The sequence below is a fragment of the Equus asinus genome, unplaced genomic scaffold (genome assembly GCF_041296235.1).
Source record: "Equus asinus isolate D_3611 breed Donkey unplaced genomic scaffold, EquAss-T2T_v2 contig_193, whole genome shotgun sequence".
Classification (NCBI taxonomy): domain Eukaryota; kingdom Metazoa; phylum Chordata; class Mammalia; order Perissodactyla; family Equidae; genus Equus; species Equus asinus.
The window spans coordinates 134,021-151,108 of NW_027224842.1; the positions used below are offsets into that span (position 1 = coordinate 134,021).

The following is a 17,088-nucleotide window of genomic DNA, read 5'->3' on the forward strand; positions in this document are numbered from 1 at the left end:
CAACAGCATGGCTTGTTGAGCGGTGTGTAAGTCTGTGCCCAGGATCTGAACCCACCAACACTGGGCCACTGAAGCAGAGTGTGCAAACTTAACTACTGTACCACCAGGCTGACCCCTTTTTTCAGTTTTTGATAGTCTTCCATGATGCCAAAAAGTTTTTGTTTGTTTGATAAAGTTCACTTTATCTGTTTTTTCATTTGTTGCCCGTACTTTTGCCGTCATATCCAAGAAATCATTGCCAGATGCAAGGTCATGAAGATTTGCTTTTGTTTTTTCCTGAGAGTTTCTAGTTTCGGCCTTTACGTCTAGGTCTTTGATCCATTTTGAGTTAATTTTTGAATATAGTGATGCAGCGGTCAAACTCCATTTTTTACGTCTGGAAATCCAGTTGTCTCAGCACCAAGGCTGAAGAGACCATTCTTTCCCCGTCCAGCGGCCCTGGCCCCCTTGTTGAAAATCAGTTCCCCATAAATATGAGGGTTTAGTACTGGATTCTGATTCTAGCCCTTGACCTGTCCTTGTGTCTTTATGCCAGTTCCACCCTGTCTTGATTACTGCTGCTTTGTAGTCGGTTTTGAAATGGGACGTGTGAGTCCCTTCTCAAGCTTGTTTTGGCTCTCCGTGGACCCTTGCAACTCCTTATGGATTTTAGGGTCAGCTTGTCAGTTTCTGCAGAGACGCCAGCTGGGGTTCTGCTGGGCTCGCGTTGACTCTGTAGATCGGTGTGGGGAGTATGGCCGTCTTACTACTGTCTTCTCATCCGTGTACATAGGACGTCTTCCACTCATTTAGGTCTTAGTTTCTTTCGAAGATGTTTTGTAGTTTTCAAGTATAAGTTTTGCACATCTTCTGTTAAATTTGTTCTGAAGCATTTTATTCTTTTTGATGCTATTATAACTGGAATGCTTCTCTGAATTTTATTTTCAGCTTGTTCATTGCAAGTGTATAAAAATGCAATTAATTCCTGTGTACTGATCTTGTATCCTGCAGTCCTCTGAACTCATTTATTCGTTCTAATAGTGTTTTAGCGTATTCCTTAGGATTTTGTGTGTACATGATCATGTTACCTGCGGCTAGAAATAGTTTCGCTTCTTCCTTCCCGGTGTGGATCTGTTATTTCCTCGTCGCGCCCGACTGCTCTGGGAAGAACCTGTAGCGTGGTGTGGTGTTGATGTCCGAGAGTGGAGGTTCTTGATCCTGCCCTTGGGAAAAGCATCCAGTCCTTCACCGCTAAGCATGCTGTGAGCGTGGGTTTTCACAGATACCCTTTATCGGGTTGGGGACCTTCCTTTCCATTCCTGGTTTGGTCAGCGTTTTTATCAAGAAAAGATGTTAGCTTGGTCGGATGCTTTTCCTGTGTCTGTTGAGAGGCCCGTGTGGTTTGGTTCTTTATTCTATGGATGAGGTGCATTACGTGAGTTGGTTTTTCCAATGTTAAACCAACCTTGCGTTCTGGAGCAAATCCCACTTGGCCATCGTGTGTGGTCCTTTTTCTGCGTGGCTGGATTTCACTGGCTGGTATTCTGTGGATGGTTTTTGTGTCCGTATCCAGAAGAGATACTGGCTGGCAGTTTTCCTGTGATTCCTGTGTCTGGTTTTGGTATTAGGGTAACACTGGTCCAAGAGGAAGATCGGAAGTGTCCCCTTCTCTTCTGTTAGAGATCGCCTTTTTAAAGTATGTTTTTAAATTTTGTTTTATAAGTATGTAAAAACGTACATGGTTCCAAGGTCAAAACTCACAAACCAGATATATTCCCATAAGTCCAGAGTCTACCCCTGTCTGTTCAACTCTGCTCTCTTCCTCCCCCATAAGTAACAGTTTTCATAAATTTGGCTTATCCTTTATTTTTTAATATGAGCAAATACCTACAAATATACATCTGTGTATGTACACACATATTTAATTTCTTCCCTTTCTTGGATGAGAAGTAGCACGCTGTTCTATGCTTGGGTGTGTTCTCTCTGAACATTATGGGTGGCGATCACTCCCCATTGGCGAGGTGGCCCTCGCTTTGCATGTTCGTGTGGGAGCATGAAAGTGACCCCACGAGCTGAAACCTGTGTAGCTTTTCTACTTCTTTGGCGGCTTTCTCCGGGCACGGTTGCTGGGCGAGAAGCAGTGGGTGTCTGCTGTGGACAGTTTGGTGAGTTCCAGTGGGCCTGTCAAGCCGTCAGCACAGTCAGCATGATGAGCGTCTCCACTGGCCCCTAAACTCTGCTTCATTCTCATCCCTCCCGCCCCCAGCCCCAGGCTCCCTGTGGTCACTATTGATTAGGGATTTCTAGAATTGTACATAAACTAAATCATACTGCAGATACTTTCATTCTTTTTATGGTGGTAAAATTCACATAAAGTTCCACCAGCATTTTAACCATTTTAAGATGTACAATTCAGGGGCCTTTATTTCATAGACAGTGTTGCACAACCATTACCACTGTCTGGTTCCCGAACATTCACATCCCCCTACAAGGGAATCCCGGGTTCTGTAGCAGTCACTCCCCATTCCCCACGCCCAGCCCCTGGCAACCATGAGTCCCCTTTCTGTCTGTGGATTGGCCTGTTGTGTTTCAAAAAGATCTGGGCAAAAGTTTTGATACAAATGAAAATAAAACCAAACCCACCTTCCCTAAGCGTCATTTTTTAAGAACAGCCAGAGAAGTGTGATGGTTTGGTGCCTAAGCTTCCTTTCCTGCTGAAATTCTCATCCAGCCTGGCACCAACCTGAAGGAAATCACCTCACTCCTCATGCTCATCGCCCTTCCCTCTTGGGACCTGGGACCTTCCTCCCAGGACCTTGGGGTTAGGGGCTAATAATGGAAGTGAAGTCACTTAGAAAACACAGAAAAGCAACTTTAGGAGATATGTCACTTCAGGTAATCTAATCCCATCCATCAAACAAAATCTGCAAGTGTTTGGTGGTGAGGATGTGGTCTATTTTCCAGAAATCACAGACAGCTTATATTGCTTCCTGTGAAAACTTTTTCACCTCCTGTACAAGCTCCCATCCAACCCAAGTACGTTTCTTAAGTAGTCTCAACAGAAAAACTAACCTGAGAATGATTTAACGGGACTTTCAATTCTAAAAGATCCAGTGTCAAACGCTTTATGATCAACTTCCTTTGGCACCGCAGAGCCCACGGCCTCAGCACGCTCTCCCGGCTGCATCCTCTCTCTCATTGCCTTCTTCACAGCAGCGAGGCGACCCCCATCTGCGATCCCAGCATCATCATGTTTTGGTTCACTCGCTATACCCGAGACAACTTTTTCCTACAAAGAGAAATTATGACATTTACTAAAGCAACTCATTACCATCTTATAAGAAAAATGAATAAAGCATGCCTAAAATATTTCACACATCCATCTTATGCTTATCAAGTTCCTAGTATGTGCTAAACATGCTGGGGGTCAAAGGTAAAGGACAAAGTTCCTGCCCTCAAGGAGTTAGTTGTGGTTGTCGTTTAATGTAAACAAAGATAGGACCCTTCAACATGTCTAAAAACTGATGGAAAAGAGAGAACAAGGCTAAGTGATGGGATGAGAGGTCAATGACTAAGAGATCTGGGGGAATGGTTCCAAAGTACAGATAAAAGATTAGTTTGATTTTAACTGTTCAGTAGTCTTAACGGTGGCCTATAAAATAATGTAGGAGAGAAACACTGGTGGTAAGGGGCAGAATTACAAGGCTCCGACATAATGCTGTCTTGACACAGCCGTTATCTGCGTCACTGATGGTGTTATGTCCCCAGGACTAAGCACCCGATAAGAAATCGCACGGCAGGTCCAAATGTCCCAGCATCCTTCCTGTTTAACAGACTTGAAATTCATTCAATCAATCTCGTCACTGTCCTCAGGGCCTTTGTCATTAGTAAGACATTACTAACGTCTTACTAAGACATTACTTCATTAGTAAAATAAGGAGACTTCATTAGTAAAACAATCCTACAATAATCCTTTAATACTCTAACATCTTAAACTCCTAAGACAGAATTCAAAACAGAGTTTTTATTTGGATTACACAGCATAATAAAGTACCAGTTTAGAAACCTGATTTTACAACCAGAGGCATTTTTCTAAAATCTAAAAGAAAAAGTGGCAGGGCTCCAAGCTGGCTTGAGAAGTAGCAATTCTGAACCAAAAGCTTGGAGTTAAAATATTTTGGGAAAAAAATTAGTACTAATAGATAAGAATGGAATCTATCATGTCAACAAAGCCAATTTTACAGAGAAAATAGGAAATTTTACATGATAAAATTTGGGAAGAAGAGAGAGAGTCTAAGAGTCATTGTTCCTCTTTTCTACTTAAAAAGTTCTTTCATTTTGAAATATATCACGCACAAGAGTATAGAAAGCAGAGATGGCATAACCTGTGGGTTAAGAACATGGGTTCTGGAATGAGAAACCCAGCTCCACCCTGGGCACGTGCTCGAGTCTTCCTGGCCTCAGATTCCCCACCCGGGGATAACGGCACCCACCTCACAGGACTGTTGTGAGGATTAACTGAGTCAATGTGTGTGAGGGCCTGGGAAGCATAGTTGGCACATTATATAAATTATGTACTACTGCTATTATTACTGCAAAACAATGTATAGGTACAGTTTAAAGAATAAAACACACTGGTACATACCGTTACTTAGCAACTCAGAAGCTCTCAGGAGGACCAAATCCAATCTCAGCCCCACCTCCCCCGCCAGAAATAACCATCCTGAATTTTGTGTTGACCTTTCCTCACTCTTTCAAGACAATCAGGACATTGTAATAGATGACACGTTTTGTGAAATGAAAAACCTGAAGCTAAATGTTTCTAAAGCTTAAATTCATTAAAGTAAAAGTCTATATTAGAAATCCACAAATTTACCTGAAACACATCTTTGCTCGTATTGCTGGCTTTCTCCCATCCACACTCCTCAAGTATGGTCAGATTGTTGAATTTCTGGCGTAGATCCTGTATCTGTTAATAAATGAAGCACAAGTTTATCAGATTAATGCTAACCATATTAAATTTACAAATTAATGCATAAAAGCTTCAAACAAATTGACAACGACTTGGACTGGTGACATAAAATTAGACTGTCATTGTCAATTTTGTATTCAAATGAATTCTTATGGTAAAATTGTTCATTGTTATTTTATGTTAAAAATCTACATAAAGGATGTCATATGTGAATAACTCCCAAACTATTTTGATGACTAAAATGGTAGGAGAGATATCCTAAATTATACAGTGTGAACACAATCTCTCCGTTTTTTTTTTGTTTTTTTGTTTTTTTTTTACAGTTTATTTATCCCTTCTCCTACTGAGGAGCATATCCATTGCTTCCAAGTCTTGGCAATTATGAACAATGCTGCTATAAACATCTGTGCACATGTTTGTCTGGACACAGGTTTTCAGCTCATTTGGGCAAACACCAAGGAGCGTGACTGCAGCATCGTATGGTAAGACTCTGTTTAGTTTTGTAAGAAACTGCCAAACTGTCTTCCAAAGTGGCTGCACCATTTTGCACCCCCACCAGCTATGAATGAGTGCTCCTGTTGCTCCACATCCTCACCAACATCCGGTGCTGTCAGCGGTTTGGATCTTTGCCATTCTAATAAGTGTGTACTAGTGTCTCATTTTACTTTTAACTGGCAATTCTCTAAGGGCATATGATGTTGAGCATCTTATCTTTTCATACACTTACTTGCCATCCATCTGTCTTCTTTGATCAAGTGTCTGTCTGTTCAGTTCTTTTGTCCATTTTTAAATCAGGTTGCTTGATTTATCATTGTTGAGTTTTAAGAGTTCTTTGTATATTTTAGAAAACAGTCCTTTATCAGATAGGTCTTTTGCAAAAGTTTCCCCTAGTCTGTAGCTTGCCTTCTCTTTCTCTTGACATAATCTCATTTTATTTTCATTTTTATTGTTTTGGTGAGGAAGATCGGCCCTAACATCTGTTACCAATCCTCTTCTTTTTTCGCTTGAGGAAGACTGGCCCTGAGCTAACATCTGTGCCAGTCTTCCTCTATTTTGTACGTGGGTCACCACCACAACATGGCTTGATGAGTGGTGTAGGTCCATGCCTGGGATCAGAACCCGCAAACCCTGGGGCAATGAAGTGGAGTGTGCCAAATTTAACCACTATACCACTGGGCTGACCCTGGCACAATCTCATTTTAAAGGATTCAAATAATATACATACTAGCAGGATGGGAATGTATGATCCCATCCTTCTGGTATTTCCAATCTCCTCAAAGTGGTAACCACTGTCAACAGTTGGGTAAATATGCTTTGAGTCTCCGTTTATACAAATAGGTACTCTATTTGCATTTATACAAATAGGTACTCTATTTGCATTTATACAAATAGGTACTCTCAATCTCCCTTTCTCAAAAAAATTTAAATGTCAAAAAGACTCAGGATTACACTTATGACCAATTGATTTTCAACAAAAGTGCCAATGCAATTCAGTGAGGAAAAGATAGTTTTTTCCAACAAACAGGACTGAGAAAAGTGGATATCTGCAAGAAAAAATATGAATTTGGGCTCTTTCCTACACCATACACAAAAATGAACTCCAGAGCCAGCCCTGATAACCTAGTGGTCAAAGTTCAGTATGCTGTGCTTTGACAGCCCAAGTTCAGTTCCTGGGTGTGGAACCACATGACTTGTCTAGCAGTAGCCATGCTGTGGTGGCAGCTCACACAGAAGAACTAGTAGGACTTACAACTAGAATACACAATTATGTACCAGGGCTTTGGGGAGGAAAAAAAAGAGAGGAAGACTGGCAACAGATTTGCTCAGGGCAAATCTTTCCTAGCAAAAAATAATTAATCACAACTTAATTTTTTTAAAAAATGAACTCCAATTGTTCACAGACCTAAGTGAAAGAGATAAAGCTTTTAGAAGTAAACATAAGATAAAATCTTTGTGACCTATGGTTAGGCAAAAAGAGTTCTTGGAAATAATGCCAAAATCACAACATTAAAAAAATTGATAAACTGAACTTCATCAAAATTAAAAACAGCTGTGTTCCAAAAGATACCATTAAGAAAATTAAAGAACAAGCCACAAACTGGGAGGAAATATTTGCAAATATTTCTGATAAAGGACTTGTATCCAGAATATACAAAGAACACTTACAACTCAATAATAAAAAGACAGACCCAATTAAAAATGGGCAAAAAGATTTGAATAGATATTTCACCGAAGACGACATACAAATGTCTAATAATAAGCACATGAAAAGATGCTGATCATCATTACTCATTAGGGAAATGCAAATCAAATCTACAATATGACAGTTCACACCCCACAGGATGGCCGATACTAAGAGAGACAGGAGCAAGCACTGGTGAGGATGCGGAGCAACAGGAGCTCTCACACACTGCTGGCGGGCACGTGAAAGGGTGTAATCAATTTGGAAAGCAGTTTGGCAGTTTCTTAAATAGTTAAACAGAAATTTACCACATGATCCAGCCATATCTACCCAAGTGAAAGAAAACATGCCCACATGAAGATTTGTAAGTGAATATTCATAGATTATTCGTAATCGTCAAATAGTGGAAATGTCCATCAACTGGACGATACAGACTGATGTCTCCATGAACCGCTACTCAGCCATGAAAGGAACAAAGTACAGGCATGTGCTGCAACATGGAGGAACCCCAGAGACACCACGCCGAGGGAAAGAAGCCACATACAAAAGACCACATATTGGGTGATTCTTAGAATGAAACGTTCAGAAAAAGCAAATCTACAGAGACAGTAAGGAGACTCGTGGTTGCTTGGGACTGGGAGTGGCAATGGGAACTGACTGAAAACAGGCAAGAGGCATCTTTCTGTGGTGAGGAAAACGTTCTAAGTTTGGATTGCAGCGACGGTTGCACAACTCTGTAAATTTACTAAACATCATTGACTTTTACACTTAGAATGGGCAGATTTTATCATATGTAGATTGTTTATCCTCAGTATAGCTCTTTAAAATAAATAAAAGCCCCAGGAGCCAACTTGAAGAGGCTCCCACTGGCCAAAACTGGGAAATGAGCATCACTAAAGATAATGACTGTAAAAGATGCCAACACAAATACTTTTAAATCCATAAAATAATTATGATACTAAGAAAGACAAAATTAATTGGTCACCATTGAAGGATGCTAGTGAACCAACTCATTATTATGTCAACTGGTCATAAAGTGACTCCATAAACACTATTCACTTCTGCGCCATATAATTACCAGAATATTGTGTTTCTTCACATTTTTCTCTAGACTTCATCATTGCTTTGCTTTTTGTTTGCTTAGTTTTTTAATGTATCTATCATCAATTTGCCTCTAAAGTCTGCACAGTATGTATAAATTCCCTCTTAATACAACTAGAAAAGCAAACCACTCGGGTATTCTGTTCCGTTCAGCCTCAGAGACAGTATCTCGCCGAGCCCCAGCCTCCTGCTCCAGTCTGAACAGCTGCTTCCTAAGCCTGCTGCTCACCCTCTTTACTCACCTCAGCCACAATTCCCTTAGACTTTTTGGGGATCTGTCCCAGCTCCTTCCCCTTTCTTGGCTTACTCCCTCATTTTTGTGAGGGCCGTTCTCAGTTTCCTGAGAAAGGGTGCCTGGGAGGTAAAATTTCAGACTGTGTGTGTCTGAAACATGCCTTTCCACCCTCAAGCGTGACTGGCTGGGTATACAACACCAGGCTGAGTGTTATTTTCCCCGAGAAGTTCGAGGGCCTTGTTCTCCCAGCTTTCGATGTCGCTGTTGAGAAATCTAGGGATATTCTGATTTTTGACCTTTTGTATGAAACTTGTTTTTGCTCTCTGGAAGTTTCTAGATGTTTCTCCTCATCCCAAGAGTTGTACAATTATATTTCATTGTGCATTGGTGTGTGTCTACACTGACATACAGTGCTAGGCACTCAATGGGCTCCTTCAATCTGGAATTCAGGTCCTCCAGTTCCAGGAAAATGTCAAACTATTTCATTGATCATTTCCTCTCCACTATTTTTTCTGTTCTCTTTTTCTGGAATCCCTGTTATTTGGATATTATACTTCCTAGACTGGTCCCCTTAATATTCTTATCTAGTCTCTCCTCTTTTATCTCTCTCTTTTTGCTCTAATTTATGGGAGATCTCAGCTTCATATTCCATCTTTCTAGTGAATCTTACATTTCTGCTCATATAGTTTTTAACTTCAAAGAGCTCTTGTTGTCGTTCTCTGAATGTTCTTTTTTGCATAGCTGTTCTCATTTGGCAGAAAAAATGCCTGGTCTCTTTGAGCATATTAACACTTGCTTTTAAAGTTCTTTCTCCTGGATCAGCCCATGGCCTCATCCAGACAGCTTCCTTCCTGTGCTGCTGCGGCCCCTTCTTCCAGGTTTCGGGCTGTCTGCAAATGTCTCATGGTTCTTGGCCACTGGTTCTTGAATTAGTATTTTATATGCTTATTTCTAAAATAAGCTCAAAAAGCTAGAAATTGTCATCTCCCTACCTTCACTGATTTTCCTAGTAACGGCCTCTATCAGCGCTTTCTACACCAGATTGGTATGAGGGCTATGTCTGACTCTGATAAAACTATAAACTCCTCTGGGGTAGAGAATGTGCCTATTTGTCAGCTCCTCATACAACGCCTGACACACAGCAGGGACAATAACTGCTCGATGGACCCAGCTACTGAAGACTCGTCCTCATTTTCGCACACATGGAATCATCACAGACTAGGCAACAGCTGAATAGAATCTCAATTTCCAACCCATATAGAAATTACCCTGACAGTATGCAGGAGGAGGGGACAGCAGCCATAAAATTTAGACAGTGCTTTACAGTTTGTAAAGGGGCTAATATCTCCTTTAATATTACAGATACCTAAGCAGCCTCTACTACTCCCATTTTACTACTGTTACCTCACTTCCAAAAACATGCGACTCGAAAGTTAAGCCATTCCAAATCCTGGCCACATACCTGAAGGCTGGCCATGTTCCAGAACCCATCCAGGTCTGCACAGGTGGTATCCTTTTTGCCTCATTTGTATTCCAAATTGTCCACCAGTTCTTCAAACCGTTTGAATATTTCTGCCTTAAGGAGTCTTTTTTGACCAACTGCGAGGGGAATAAGATCTTCTGCTAAGGAAAAGATGAGATTTTTAAAAGCTAGAGAACAAAACAGGACCTTGATTGCAAGTCAGCCAGCTGATAAGACGACCTCACCCCAAATATCCTGGGGCTTCCAGAATCAAACTCTTACCTTAAAGCAAAACAAAAAAACATCGACTACAAAACTTTGTCATACAAATACTGAGCATTAACTGTCTGCTTCTGTTCCCACTAAAACGTAGCAATATTCATTCTCATATATGTTGCTACATAGTAAACAGCATTCTGCTCACCTTGTATTTTACAAGAATTCAACCTCAAACAACTCACTGTACATCAGCATCTAAGGACTTCACACAGCACACAAATGATTTTTTCTAAAAAGCTTCTCCAAATAAGATTAAGGAAATATCAGAAAATTTGTTCCATATTTATTTAGGTCATTTTCATTCAGAAAATATTTTGCATAATTAAACAATACTAGATATAGATGTCACTCAAAAAGTCATAAAAAATCTAACAATAAATAGGCAAACGTTTAACTCCCAGGAATGATTGCTAACATTCTAATTACTTACACCTTATAAGTCATCTACCATTTTAGCACAGAGATACTAGTGAACGTATGTTGAGAAATGAAAAGTCTTGCTATTTTGATTAACAAAACTATAAAGTTCGGCAACACTAGATTTTTGTTTCAGATAAATGTAGACATATTAAAATAAACAATGCAGAGCCACCCTGGTGGCCAAGTGGTTGGGTCCATGCACTCACCTTCAGCAGCCCAGGGTTCACTGGTTCAGATCCTGGGCCCAGACCTACACACCGCTCATCAGGCCATGCTGTGCTGGCATCCCACGCAGAAGAACTAGAATGACCTACAACTAGGATATACAGCTATTATGTCAGGGCTTTGGGGAGAGGGAAAAAAAGGAGGAAGACTGGCAACAGATGTTAGCTCAGGGCCGATCTTCCTAAAAAGAATAAATACATAAATAAAATAAAATAAACAAAGCTAAGACAAAAAACATAAATGTTCCCTCCCCTTTGTTTGGAATCTATACTTCAAGCTTCCTTTCCCACTCAAGGCAGTCGGTCAATATTAATTCCTCTCTTTCATATCAGAGAATCTTTCTAAAATTATGACATGTTTCAGCTTTACAAATGTTTCTCATACTAATATCTAAGTATTAGCAATATGACACTTATACAATAGCGATTTTCCAGAGCTGATGCTTATTTTATGAACTGTGATATATTAAAATCCATAAATACAAGTTGATATCCTATACATGTCCATCTTTCTACACCTAAAACTTACGTGGATGGTTAATGCCAAGAGCAACTTTCCAAGCTAATATTTCTAGTTCTTTCCGTTCTCATTTATCAGAGATGAAACAGAAAGAACCAGACATGCCTGAGTTCTGTCTTTACTTCTGGTATTGCCCATGGAACTGAGACCAACCCAACTGCCCAGAGTAAGTTGAAGCTAAACCCTGTAAGACTGGAATTACAGTGTCAGGGCCTCACAGATTCTAATTAGTAGGCTTTGCTTGTCCAAGGGCGGTAGTTCTCAACACTGGTCAATTTTGCCCCCCAGGGGACATCTGGCAGTGTCTAGAGCACCTTTGTCACAAACCAGAGGAGTGCTACTGGTCTGGGACGTTACACAACATCCTGCGATGCAGAGGACGGCCCCACAACAAGAATTATCCAATCTGAAATGTCAGTAGTGCAAGTTGAGAAACCCCGGCCCAAGATAAATTGAATCTGTCTCTTTATAAAAAGCATCTTAGCAGGAGAAACTGAGGATAGTTTTTTTTCTTAGAAGAAAAAATTAGCTGTTTATATCTAATGAAAACTTAATTAATGAGAAAGGAGACTTGTCTTAGATCCGACATTATTTAGTTGGGTAAATTGCTTATTATCTCAATGTCTCAGTCCAACAACACGGTGGACTAGCTCATCTCTAAAATCCCTTACAATCATAAAACCTTACGTTCTACAAACAGCTGAAGTGGCTCTGAAATATACTCATTCATAATAGAACAAATGAGTATTAAAAGTATAGGAAGATAATATTTCTCCTCTATTTGATTGTCAAAGCCCAAAAAAGTGGTTAGTACTGTATTGGAAAAGATGTGAGAATCTCCTTGCTACATTCACTCAAGAACATAGTATGTCATCATTTCCTGTGTGATGTGGAGCGTTGGGGCCTTTCTCCAGATGCAGTCCTCTGATCTGTGTCCAAGGCATTTAGGTGACATGGCTTTTAGGTTCCCAAACAGGAACTCTAATTTTCAGTCTTCATAGTTGGAGAAACATAATCCTATCTTATGATTTAGTGGGCCAAGGAGCCTACCATCATCTCCCTCTATCCTTCTTTTGTAAAATAAACATTAACTTAGTTTCTTTGTTTGAAAAAAAAGGTATGATAAAATAGGAACTCCCATATTTTGCTGAGGGAATGTAAATTGAGGTCTTTATTTATTTGCACAGGAGAGGATTGAAAAGCATCCAGGCTTGTTTTTTGCAGGCTTGACAGTAATACTACCAGACTGAACTCAATGGAAACAACCAGCAACAGGGACCTACTAAGTAAATCGTGGTGTAGCCATACAATTGGATACCATGCGGCCATTAAAACACACACAAAAACAGCATGAGAAAGTTCTTAAAGGACTAAAATGGAATATCTCCTACATTTAACATTAAATGAAAACAGAATAGTATGCTACTGTTTACATTTAAAAAAAGTTTATCTACATATGCATTATGTATCTCTGGAAGAATTCACAAGAAATGAATAACACTTGCCTCTGTGGAAGGTTCGAACTGTAGGGTTGGGAGCAGAGTTGGAAAAAAGGCTTCTCACTTGTACCTCTTTCTATCTTTTAAGTTAGCAACCACATGAATATACTAGCCATTGAAAAAGATTTTTAATTTAAAAGATAAATAAAAATCACTCAAGGTCAGTTTCCTCCTAATTCATCTACGTATTATATTAAGGTTAAAATAGTTTAATTTTGGTTTTAAATGTCTAGACATTAATACAAAATGCTTACACTGGGAACAAACGCACAGACCTGAAATGCAGCACATGTCGCTGCTGAGATGTCTGATCCTCCTTTATTTCAAGTGATGGGACTTCTTTTATTGGAAAGCCATGTAAATTTTCAGTAGTAGTTTCATTTTTATTTAAGACACGATCTATAGATTAAAGAAAACATTACATATACATTTCAAAGCAGCAACTCCTATAACGACATCCCCCACAAGACAAATTTCTTAAATCCTTCAATTTTTTCAACATTGAAATTTAAAATTGTAAATAAATTTAAAATTTAAATAAAATTTTATTTCTGCCTCAAAGATTTCATTCATCAGATCTCCTTTTACAGTGTCTCTCAATGTTCTTCATCTCTTGAAATTTACATTTCGGTCCCCCTCTCAGTCTGCAGTCCTCATTCCAGCTCTGTTTCCAGATAGCCCTCCCCATGCTTTTCCGTCTCTTCTGACCCTGAGATCACACCCTGAGCTACATGGTGAGACACATGGTGGAAAAGACTCTAAACGATCTCTGATAAACCATAACCCAGAGAAACAAGTAAAAAATTCATGAAAATACCATACCTGTGCTCCCAACTGTCAGAGAACTCAAAGGACGGCGTAATTCGTCGGAATCTTGATGTACTGAAGTTTCACTTTTGTGTGCCAACATTTCTTTTGTTACTTCTGGAGCCTCATCACTAAGCAAGAGCAAAAATACACTTCGTAAAACATGAACCCATACATCTCACTGAAGGATTTCAAAATTATGTTGTTTTTTAAAAACATGGGATAAAATAGAAATATGTTTCTGTTTTTTAAAACATGTCTAATCTAGAGGGAAAAACCGTAAACACCTCCAGCGGGAAGGCCCGTCTCTGCCCCCTGTGATGAGATCCACAGATGCAAAGCCCTCTCAACCGGACATACACACTTAGGAGTCTCAGATGCCGCAGAGCAGTTCTCGGTCAATCTGCCGCCAGCCAGCCTTTGGAAAGCAACCTTGCCATTTCTTGTAAAGATTCAAACTGATTTTTTCTCCCCACTTTACAAGTTAATCATTTTGTCTTTTGAGATAGCTTTTATAAAGTAGTACTCAGTAAAAAAAACACAAACAAAAAAATCCAAACCATGTCTGAGCTGCAGTATAGCAATTTCTTCTTTCTAAAAATTTATTTCTAAGTGTTGCAATTAAGTCACTTCTTAAAAGCAAAAAAAAGCAAATTGAATCGTGAAAATAATAATGCACACAAAATATCAAATCTGACAAATACATTATTGTATCCTTCTGAAAAATTTTTTGGAAAGGTCAAATTTTCATGATTTATAATGAACATAGTTTACTAACTAAATAACTTAAAAAGCACAGGCCAAATTTAAGAAAGGCATTCGTTCTCCATGTCAGCAAGGAATTCATTCATAACATCTCATTCTGTCACTGGCTGTCAAAGTAGCGGTGCTTGTTGGAGTCTAGGTGTTACGTCATAGCTCTTCAGACCATCTGGTGGCCGAAACAGAAAATCTACTGGTGCGAAGGATGGCCTCCCTTTCACTTCTGCAGGATTTGTCTCAGGTAACTTTTCCACTTTGGATAAGACTCCATCTGGATCCCTTCCGTTTGTCACACTGGTTTGTGATTCCAAAGTATTTACTTCGCTATCAACTTTAAAAGACATGACCTGGATGTGAATAAACAGAATAGAGTGAGAGTCTCTCTTCTTGGGATATATTCCACCAATTTTTTAGGCCCGAAAATGTGAAAGTTAAGAGATATGTCCCACGTACATAATTTAAGAAACAAAAACAAATACAATTAAATGTTTACATGGAGTCAGAAGACCAGCTACATAAACCATTGCTATGGTCCAGAAAGAGGGAGAACCAATCCATATTAAAAAAACTATATAATAGGTTTTAGGTATTACCAAAAATTAAAATATATGAAAACTAAGGTGGAAAAATTCTCTCACCTAACAAATACGTATCTTTTTACTTAAATTATGTTGATAATTACAAAGGTTTGAGAATCAGAAATCCAATGTTTATTGGATTACCAGTATTGTCAAGGACAAAATCTTTAATAACTTTGGATTATTATAAATAAGTTTATCATATGAGCAAAACTATTTTTCAATGTGGCACAGTAAGATTAACCATATAAAATGTGAAGCGTATTTTCTTTTTCAAGTCAATTTGTTATTTGGTAGTTTTTTTTACTGTAATATAATTGGCATACAACATTACATTAGTTTCAGGTATACAACATGATTCAATATTTGTATATTGTGCAATGATCACCCCAGTTAGTCTAGTTAACATCCATCACCATGCACAGTTACAAATTTTGTTTTCTTGTGATGAGAACTTTTAAGATCTACTCTTAGCAACTTTCAAATATACAATATTATTAACTGTAGTCACCATGCAGTACATTACATTCTCTACTTACTTATTTTATAACTGGAAGTTTGTACCTTTCAACCACCTTTGCCAATTTAATCCACTCATTTCAACATAATTTTTAGAGGTTTCTACGTTTCTGAGTTTTAATGAGATACGTATTTCTACCCGGACTAGAGTTTAAGGGTAACACTGTGCTTGAGGCCTGTGTGGCTGCAAAGGTAGACACTAGCGATAATCCTTAAGGAGAAAACCAACCTTGAGGGAGGAGCTGTGAGGTCCAGCTGCTCGCCTGTGAAGATCACCCTGTACTGCCTTCCTTGGAGGATCTATGTCTGATTTTTGGTAAGAACCTAGCCAGGTTTCTTACACTTTGGCATAACTTTGTTTTTTTTTTTTAAGGCTAAGGAATTATAGCATGGATTATAAATTAAGGGATTGGGTCCTCGAAATGGTGGCTCTTTTTGAAGACTCTACCAGGCACTATGCTAGATGCTGTCAGAAACGTCAGGTGATTTCATTCTTGAAACTACTCTGTGTAGATATTACATGTTACAGCTGGGAGAACAAACTCATAGCTTCCCCAAGATTATATAGCCAATTGGAAGCGAGACAATAGGCAAACTCAGGCCTAGCTGAATCCAGAGTCAACGCATTTCACCCACTGCACCCATCTCCTAGCCGATGCTCACATGAAGGTTTCCATCAGCTGTGTTTTTATTTTCTCTCTTCTGTTAACCAAACTACACATTCTCTACCTATAAGGTTTTAAAGATGAGACACCTCACAAACCATAACAGTCAACCCTCTTGACGCTTCCTTGTGCTTCAAGAGGTTTTCACACACGTGGAGGTTAACCTCTTGAAGCAGTTTTGTAAGCTTAATTTCAGCTTCATGAAAATAAAAATGAGATTTTCCAAATGTCTAGAAATAAACAGATACTTATACTCTACCTTGCCTGGTTCTTCTTCGATCTTTTTGGCAGGCCTTCCTTGATCTGGTACTTTTCTTTCTGTTATATTATCTAAAATAAAAATGACATAACAGATCCATTTTGACTAGATAGAAAATTCTGCATTAAAAATGCTAGGTAAGGAGCCGGTCCAGTGGCATAGCAGCTGAGTTCATACACTCCACTTTGGTGGCCCGGGGTTTGCTGGTTCAGATCCTGGGCATGGACCTATGCACTGCTTATCAAGCCATGCTGTGGCAGCTGTCCCACATATAAACTAGAGGAAGATGGGCACAGATGTTAGCTCAAGGCCAATCTTCCTCGAAAAAAATTAAAAAGTACTAGGTAATTTGGGAAAGAAAAAAAGGCAACAATATGAATCTATGCCTTAATGGATTTTGTGATTAAAAGTCATTTTAAAATATCCTATTTAAAATACCCTATTTAAATACGATAAATACAGATAAAACTTCCTGCCAAGTATAGGATATCTGTTTACAAAACCAAAGGTGCTAAAGTATTTTACCTTTTGCCTCTGACTATCAAATGCATATTTATTATAGAAAATCAGGAAAAGCAAAGCACAAAAACAATGCAAAAAACATCACCCCAGAGGGGCTGGCCCC

The 17,088-nt window shown here is 39.2% G+C and overlaps 1 protein-coding gene across 11 annotated transcripts in view; it reads left to right on the forward strand.

Moving 5' to 3' along the window:
• Nucleotides 1-17,088, forward strand: part of LOC139043175 (uncharacterized short-chain type dehydrogenase/reductase y4lA-like) — a 91,910-nt gene that overhangs the window by 52,812 nt on the left and 22,010 nt on the right. For 3 of the 11 annotated variants that reach the window (XR_011500255.1, XR_011500256.1, XR_011500252.1), the window contains one exon: nt 5,275-5,433. The exons of the other annotated variants lie outside the window; for them this stretch is intronic. The gene's annotated coding sequence lies outside the window, so the exon portion shown is untranslated. The remainder of the gene's footprint in view (nt 1-5,274; nt 5,434-17,088) is intronic. 11 annotated transcript variants of the gene reach the window in all.